This window comes from Phodopus roborovskii, unplaced genomic scaffold (genome assembly GCF_943737965.1).
Source record: "Phodopus roborovskii unplaced genomic scaffold, PHOROB, whole genome shotgun sequence".
Classification (NCBI taxonomy): Eukaryota; Metazoa; Chordata; class Mammalia; order Rodentia; family Cricetidae; genus Phodopus; species Phodopus roborovskii.
The window spans coordinates 5110162-5119117 of record NW_026126602.1 but is presented as its reverse complement, the minus strand read 5'-3'; the positions used below and the strand labels follow the sequence as shown (position 1 = coordinate 5119117).

The 8956-nt window shown below is 44.9% G+C and overlaps 1 pseudogene; it reads right to left on the bottom strand.

Moving 5' to 3' along the window:
* Window positions 1-207: 207 nt before the first annotated feature.
* Window positions 208-8587, bottom strand: LOC127237421 (40S ribosomal protein S3a-like; annotated as a pseudogene).
* Between the last annotated feature and the right edge of the window lie 369 nt (window positions 8588-8956).

Below are 8956 nucleotides of genomic sequence, written 5' to 3'. Positions count from 1 at the left end.
TTTTACCATCTTTCATATATGAGGCAAACACTAGAAGTGTAACATATTGGTGTGAAATTTAAATGATAGAGTTATCAAGAAAACACATGGGAATATAAAGTTTTTACTACAATAACTGATATCTCAAAAGTCAAACTGCAAAATGAAGGGTTTGTTTTTTGTTGTTTTTTGTTTTGTTTTTATTTGTCACTATTAAATGTCTGGATTTTAAACAGATTCTTGGACTCATGGTTCATATCCATCAGCTTGTTCAACTTCAGCACCTGTCTCATGACCAGTAGTTTTTCCAGAACTACCACCTTCACCATGGAGCTGCATGAGTTTTCCCAGCTCAGACTTGGGTTTCTTCAGCATTTTTATTTTTCTAACGCAGACATCATGAAGAGGATAATGGTCTGGCAAGCCTTTTCTATGTCTTTCCCAGTGCTGTCTGGAATAAATTTATTAACCACCTTCTTCAAGTCATTTGTCTGCACTTCTTGGGTCATGATTCCGATCATCTTCTTGCGGATCTGGCGAACCTGCTGGTGCTGTGCATAGGAGGTCTTGCGTATCTGGTTGTTGCTTTTTTTAGTGAAACCAACACAAAACAAACAGAGCAAATAACCATCAGTTGTCTTGACATCAACATGTGCTTCAGTCATAGTCTGCCACTTTTTGACCATGAAACACATTTTGTCCAGGGTAGGATCCATGCCATGGAAGTTAGTCAGACAGTTTTTGCCTTGAACATTCTCAGTAATTAGCTTGAGTTTTCTTTTCTTTTCTTTTTTTATTTAATTATTTTTTTAAATTTTAAACGTCGATCCCAGTTCCCTCTCCCTCTCTCCCTCCCTCCTTCCCTTTCTCCCTTCTTCCCTCCCTCCCTCCCTTCTTCACTCTTACTCTCTCTGCCCTCTCACATGCACCCTAACCATCCTCCTCTCTCATCCCCCCACCCCCATTCCACATGTAGGGCTATGCTATCCAGGTGGGGTCATGTAGATCTGTCAAGTCATTTGAAGTAGGGACTAGGGCTTCTCTCCTGTCTCTAGGTTAAGGCAGTATCCCTCCATGGGGGATGTGTCTGCAAGGTCCTTTTGTGCACCAGGAATACATCCTGGTTCCACTGTCTGAGGTCCCTTAGACTGCTCAGTCCTTCTAGCTGAGACCCATATTCAGGGGGTCTGAGTCAGTCCCATGCTGGCTTCCAAGCTGTCAGTCTGGGGGCTCATTAGCTCCTCCTTGTTCAGGTCAGCTGTCTCTATGTGTTTTTTGCAACCTGGTCTTGTCCTCTCTCTCTGCATCTGGATTCTAGTTCGACTAAGTGTTTAGGTATGAATGTTTGCTTCTGTTTCCAACAGGTACTAGGTGAGGGATCCATGATAGTGGATAAATTAGTTGTTGATCTCACTATCAGGGAAGGGCATACTACTCTGCAGAAAAAAATAATGGAATCTTGAAATTCACAGGCAAGTGGATGGAACTTGAAGAAACCATCCTGAATGAGGTAACCCAGTCACAAAAAGAGGAACATGGTATGTACTTGCTCATATATGAATTTTAGACCTAGAGCAAAGGATCACCAACCTATAATTCACACCACTAGAGGAACTAGGATACAAGGTGTATTCTAAGAGATTCATTTAAGGTCCCTCACAGAAGGGGGAAGGAACAAGTCCCTCAGAGCACATGGGAAGTGGGAGGGGGCAGTGAATGGAGAGAGAAGTAGGAGAAAGAGAGGGGGAGGAGAGGAAAGCATGTGTGACTAGGAAAATTGAGTCAGGAGAGAGAGAGAGGGAGGGAGGGAGAGAGAGAGAGTAGGCCAGATGTTGACATCAAGCATCTGCTTCAATTTCCCTCTACCCTATGAGGCAGGGACTCTGACTGAACTCAGAGTTTAATGATTTGCCTGGTTCCTCCAGCCTGTCCCAGGGCTCCTGTGTCCCCACCTGCCCACTGCTGGAATTGCAGGAAAGCTGCCTTGAAGGCTGACATTCATTATTTGGTGCCCAGATCATAACAATCCTGTAGCATTAAAGTTAGCAGATTTCTTCACCTCACCTGGCTTTTCCTGGATGCTGGGGATTCAGACTCAGCTGTTCATATTCATACAGCCAGAACTGTATTGCTTACTGAGCCATCACCCCAATCCTGTTGAATTGTGTTAGTTAAGAATGTTATGTATAAAACAGAGTTGTCTGTGCTGGGTGATAAGTACTTGTAGGGCCTATGCTGAGAGTCTGGGTGTAGGTGTGGTTTATAGGTGTGATGGTCAGCCTGACATAATGTCTAATCCCCTACGGAAAAGAGTCTCTATGAGGGATGGTCTAGCTTGGGGTGACCTGTGCTCATGACTGTGGGGGCCTGGTGACTATACACGGCTGGCTTCTGTGGGTAGCATCCTACCCTGGGTTTGGGTCCTGGACTCTGTCCGAGTGTGAAGGAGCAGAGTGTAGTGGTGAATGCAATCACTCTCTGTGTTGTCTGTGGGTGTGGTGTGATTAGCTTCTTCAAGCTCACACTGTCTCGACTTCCCCACTGATGGACATTGGCAAGAATTGAGGTCTGGAATCAGCACTTTTCTCCCATTCCATGCTTTCTCTCACAGCAATAGAATAGGAAACTAGAGCTTCAGGTGTCTCCATTTTGTCTTTGTGACATTCAAGCTTTTCTGGGAAAGTAAGAGTAAGGACTTTAAAATTTTCTTTTGAGATGATAATACAATTACATCAGTTCCTCTTTCTCTTCCTTCTGTTCAAATGATCCCATTCAAATTCATGGTCCGTTTCTGTCCTTAATTCTGATTATATTCAAATGTATACAAGTATATGTCTATGTACACATATATATTCCCGAACATAACCTATTCATTCCGTATAATGTCACATGTGTGTTTTCAGGACTGACCATTTGGTATTGATAACCATTTTGTTATACGCTTCTGTGGTGTTGACTATTTTATGATATGTGCATGCTATGCAACTGTTCTGAAGTAAGAAAACTCTGGGATAATGCAAATGACTTTTCGGGTCAGTTAAAGCTTTGTTTATAAAAAGAAACAGCCTGGGCTGGACTCTGGGAGTCCTACTGAAGAGAGGGAGGAAAGCTTGAACCAGCAGAGTCAAGGTCAGCACAAGGGAACCCTCAGAAACAACTAACTAGAGCTCACAGATTTGGTCAACAACTAGGGAATCTGAAAGGGACTTATCTAGGCATTGGACATATGTATGACCCTTGTGTAGCCTGGTCTATTTGTGGGACTCCTAGCAGTGGGATTAAGGCCTGTCTCTAATGCTTGAGCTGACTTTTGGGAACCTATTCTCCATACTGGGTTGCTTTGCCCAAGATTAATATAAAAGAAGGAGCTTAGTCCCATGTTGGGTGCCAATTCTGCCCCGACCCGTTAGTCAATGACTAACTGGGGGAAATCTAGGAGAGAATGGGGGACAAAGGATACAAAGAAGGACAGGCAAGACACTATTCTGATCAAGCTGACAAATTTTATTTTCTCAGGGGAGGCTTATATAGGACCATAGGGAGGATGTGAGCAGGGTTTGCACATAGGCAGGGTGAAAGGGTCAGTAGAAGGAACACCCTGAACTAATCTTTAACTGGCTGGAAATCTGCAGCAGAAGAGATAGCCCTGAGCCAGTTAGCTATTCTTTAACTGGCTGTAAAGCTGTAGCAGGAGGAATATCCTGAGATTATTATTTAACTGGTTGTAAAACTACAACAGGAAGAATATCCTGAGCTATTCTTTATCTGGCTGTAAAACTGCAAGCCTGTATCTCGGAATGCTCTGCTGAACATTCTTACTTCTTAAGAGGCAGTAATTTTCTGTTTCGGAGGCCTGAGGTAGTGAGGATGGTGATGGTTCCCAACATCCTACCTCAACTTGATAAGCCATGCGTTGTTGACACCCATGGTAGACCTGCCCCTCTCTGAAGAGAAACAGAGGAGGGTTTGCTTGGGGGTGGGGGCAGAGGGGAAGCAGGAGAGGTTAGGGAACAGGAGGAATGGAGGGAGGGAAAACTGTCATGGGGATGTAAAATAAGTGAAAAAATATTAGTTAATAAAAATAGTAAAAGTTTTATTCACCATAAAAAAGCAGCATGACATTTTGTGATGTTGGCTACAGTCAGCCTACCCCACCTGACACCTGTGCTCACAGTGTAGGAATGGGGTTTTGTGGCCCTGTCCAATAACTGAAAACAGGGCATCTCACAGATCAGAAAAGTAACTTTATTAGAAGAAAATAGACAAGTGATAGATGAGACACTGTCAAAAGTGAAGGAGTAAAGCTCAGAGCAGGAGGAGCTGCTCTCCCCAGGGAAGGGCAGAACACATGGTTGTCCAGTACCAAACTGTCAAACCTGAAAACATACATACACACTCAGAAGATTTTAATTAGTAACATATGTGTATGTCCACCATGTCCGCAGTAACAGTGGGCAAAGAGGCTATGAATTTGGAGGATACTTGGGGTGGGTATATATGAAGATTTGGAGTGAGAAAAGGGGATAGTGTAGTTAACTTGTAATCTCAAAAACTAAACAAATATTTTCAAAAAGAGAGTAGGCCACAGAAATCAAAGGACCCGAGGTCCCTATACTACATGTTGGGGACCGGAATGTGTGTGGGGCTGGTTCCTGAGGGCAAATTTGCAGGGATTCTTCTATTTTGATGGATAGATTTAGTTATAAAATCATTCCTGTAGTGGGCATGTCTGTTCCCACTCCACTACTGAGTTTAGTCACATGTATACCCGGCTAAGCTTAGGCAGGAGACAGTAAATAAGGAACTCCAAAAGGTTAATAGAAGATGAAGGCCTTAGTGCACTTGGAGCCAGGTCATTTCATCTCTCTGCCATACTTGGACAAGTTGGGAAAAATTGACATGAAAACTGTAAATTTAATTGTCACTATGGGCCAGACCACTTATTCTCTGTGATGGAAACCATGTAGCCCACAGCAGGCTGGTTGAGTGGTCCTGAAGTTGCTAGAGGCATGTGTGTGCTAGATGCAGGTCAAAGAAGTAGAGTTCAAAATGCATTATTCCCATGGGATGGGAGGATAGAACCCAGAATCCTGTGGGGTTCTAAGGAGGACTCTTTCTTCTGTCCTCCTGTCTCAATTTGAAGTTCTACTTAACATATGGACAAGAATTCATGGCCAGTTTGGCGAGATTCAGTTCTACCGATGCCATTAAGAAAGGCCATAATAAAGACACTTGGGGGGGGTGGGTTCAAGGTAATTATGAGCTATTTCTGTTGCAGACTGCTGTTTTCTCTTATGCAGATGTCTGGACAGTGTTTTATTGCGTCTTGTCTGTGTGCTGAAATTAATATTTACAACGTGAGAGTCCAATGTATACCACTTCAATGCTTTGCATATTACTGGAATGAGAGAAAAGGATAGTCTAGGCTTGAGAAGTTTTTTTTTTGTTTGTTTGTTTTGTTTTTCTTTTTCTTTTTGGTTTTTCCAGGCAGGGTTTCTCTGTGTAGTAGTCCTGGCTGTTCTGGAACTCAGTGGACCACGATGGCCTCAAACTCACTGAGATCCACCTGCATCTGCCTCCCAAGTGCTGGGATTAAAGGCCTGCACCACCACCACCTGGCTGGGTAGATGGACTCTTACCACGAGAGACGCTTGCCTTCATTCATCTACATAAAAGCCTTCTAAAGGCCGAGCTACAGAATGGGTCTTGGTCCCTGGCCCTACTGTCGTCTTACATTTTTGTATGCCACATTCTTCTGGAGGCAGGAGTGCAGATCAATCATCAGGGTGAAGAAAAATATGAAAACTATGCTGCTCTAGGCTCATAGGGCAGATTTGTTTGGTTTCCTATATTTGATTCACTTTTCTAACCCTGCCAGAAAAGGATATTTTACAGCAGTGCCCAGTGTACTTACCAGAGTGATCGTTGGCTTTCATGGGGAAGCCTGGTTAAGGGACACAAGGCCTCAATAAAATGTGCTGCTTGCTCTGGGTCATGTTTGGTTCAGAAAAGGAAACCAAGGCCTGGTGTGCTCACAGCAGTCACGTGACTTGCCATAAAGAGGCAGATACTGGGACTAAAGAGTCACTGACTGTGCTAAGGTGAATTGGGCTTCCACCTTAGGTCACTTGTCAAATGCCTCCACACTCAGGAGTATGCTTTGTCCTCTGGGAAGGTCATGCTCCATGTCTCTAGACATATTTTGTTTGTGAAAATCAGCAGCAAGTTTCTGTAGTCTTTTCTCTAGTCTGCACAGTCTGCCTCAGCACAGCTCATGGTTCTGAGAAAGCTAAGGAGGCTTACCTTCCGGTTGGACGCTATGCAGTGATTTCTATGATGTTTATTTTAGCACTACAGGTTTTCATTTGGTTTGTTTATTTTAGGATGAAAGGTCATGAGCACCACTGTCATAGAGGATGATAACTGTGCCTTTGGTCCTTACTATTGCTGACTGTTCGTGGGGAAAGAGAGTCAGTGTTCTACTCAATGGATTGAGGAAAGGACCAAAGCTTGTGGTCCCTTGTCTAAGTGCACTGCTCCCTCCCAGAGCAGGAAGTGTCAGTTCCTAGTTGCCAGTCTGGAGCCCAATTCCTGCCCTGTGAGGAAAAGTGATTTCTATCTGAGTGACCTGTAAAGACTCCTGCCCACAATACTTTTGTCATCAGTTGAAAACACCAATAATAAACTTCTGTGAATTTCTTAGATTCCTCACATGGAGAAAAACCCCTGGCCTCAGGTAACAACGTATGTACAAGAAGAATACCTTGTACCAAATACAATAATATAATATGACCAAGAGTTTCAAACAACAGGCTTGCCCTAAAACATGCATCTGCCTGTTAAATGTTGCTGTGACAAAATCACAGCATGGTATAAAGAGGTTCATGTGTATCTTTGTTGGCGGCTAGAAAACTTGATCAACATGATACTGATGTACTGATATGAGCACCCTGCCTGTGTCAACATAGCACAGAAGCGAAAAGGGAATCCACTGTGGGCAGAAGGTGCCAAGTCCAGAGCAGCCCCGTGTGGGAACAGCTTGTTCTCGATGGAACTGGAGTAGTCCCTCACCTCCTAACCCCTTCTATGGAGACAAGATGAATTCATTTATTGGGTGCCATTCCCACAACCAAATTCTTTGCAGATAATCCCTTATCCAGCACAAGCCTACCACCTCAGCATGTCCTTACTAAGGACCACACTCACACAATATTTATGTTAGAAAAAAAAAATCCAAGTATATACAAAGCCCAACACTCATACCTCAAGATGGCCCAATGCCCAAGAAAATCACACACTTGTTTCTGAAGTGTTTGACTTCAGTTGAGTTGGTCATGAATATTCCTCCCATGTACAGTCCACCCAGAGTTTGAATTCTTTAGGATAATTTCAGGTGTTTGTATCTATAAGTATTTTCTGGAACAATGTCCAGAAGGCTCCTCTTTCTGTAGTCATCGACGAGGCCCACTGATGACCAGCCATCTGTGGCTAGCAACTGAAGGCATGCCCCTCAGTCTTCTTTTATTAGGCTTAATTCCTAGGCATTTTATTTCCTTGAGGCTTTTGTGAATTTTTATTTCAGATGTCTATGTTTTTCCTGTACTTATGTCTGTTGCCCATAGAGGTTAGAAGTGGACATTGGGTCTTCTCGGACTGGAGTTACTGATGATTATGAGCCTTCATGTGGGTGCTGGGAATTGAACCTTAGTCCTCTAGAAGTGGTGCTGATGCTCTCGGTTTCTGAGCCTTCCCTCCAGCCTAGAGAACCTATGACCTCCTAGACATTTACATTCAAGTGACTTCCTATTTTATAAGTTTTCAAAAGATACAAACGCTACTTTTGGACAGCAGCATGAAAACACAGGAAAATAACTTTAAATATAAGAATAAATAAGACTGCCATTAAGACTGAGTGGGAGAAGTAGACCCACACACCTGCCTGGAGAGCTGGGTACTGTTATGGTGGGCATTTATATGGTGAGGGAGGCCTGAGAGGGAGTAGTGACTGATGGTTCATGTCCTGTGGAGAGAGGCAGATCTGAAGTTGTGAAGGCAGTGGGCAGCAGGCTGAGTTTGGTGGTTTGATTGCCACTCAGGGTCGTGGTAATGTCCGGGCCTGGGATGCTGACAAAGTCCTTTTCTTGGTCCGTGGCCCTGCTGCAGCTATGGTCTGAGTTGATGCCTGTGGTTCATGTTACCACTGAAGACAGAAAGAGTAGGGCTGCACAGAATTTGCCCTGCCCTTCACTGGCAGCAATACCAGGGGCAGACCTGCCCCTCACTGCCTGTAGCACTCTGGAGAGCAGGTTCTACACCTCGCCTGGGAAACACAATAGAACTGACTCTCAGGGTGTGGTGGCATGAGAAAGATGCACTCCCCCACCTTGCCACTCACCATCTGCAGCAAGCAGGAGAGCTGACCCGGCCCCTCAACCAGCTGCAGCACCCAGCTGCAGTCCTGTACCTTGCCTGGGAAGCACAACAGAGCTGACCCTGTTGATGGCTGCCGGTGGACATGGGAGATCTGGTCCTGCCCCTCATCACCTGTGGCAGATGAGAAAGCTGAACCTGAACTTATGAGCGTGAGAGAGCTGTCCCTGCCCCTCATTAGCTGCAGCACTCAGGAAAGTGGCCCCTGCACCTTGCCTGGGCAACACAGTAGACTAGGCCCTGGTGGTGTGAGTGTGGGCATACAGGCAGGAAAACCAGCCCTGCCCCTTTGTCCTTGCTGAACAGAGTGAACTAGCTGGGGCAGTGCTGGAGAGCTCACCCTGGTGGTGAGGACAAGGGAGAGGTGGCTGGCTGAGCAACCCTGCAACCACCCAGGCCCAGGGCTATGACTTGGCCCACTCCAACATCCACCCCATCTGTGATCTGCTGGAGCACATGAAGGGACTGGTTCTACAAATCCAAAGCTTCAGGATCTCCATGACACAGGACAACAACCGCATACAAAAGGAGTGCCAGCGAGGGCCCA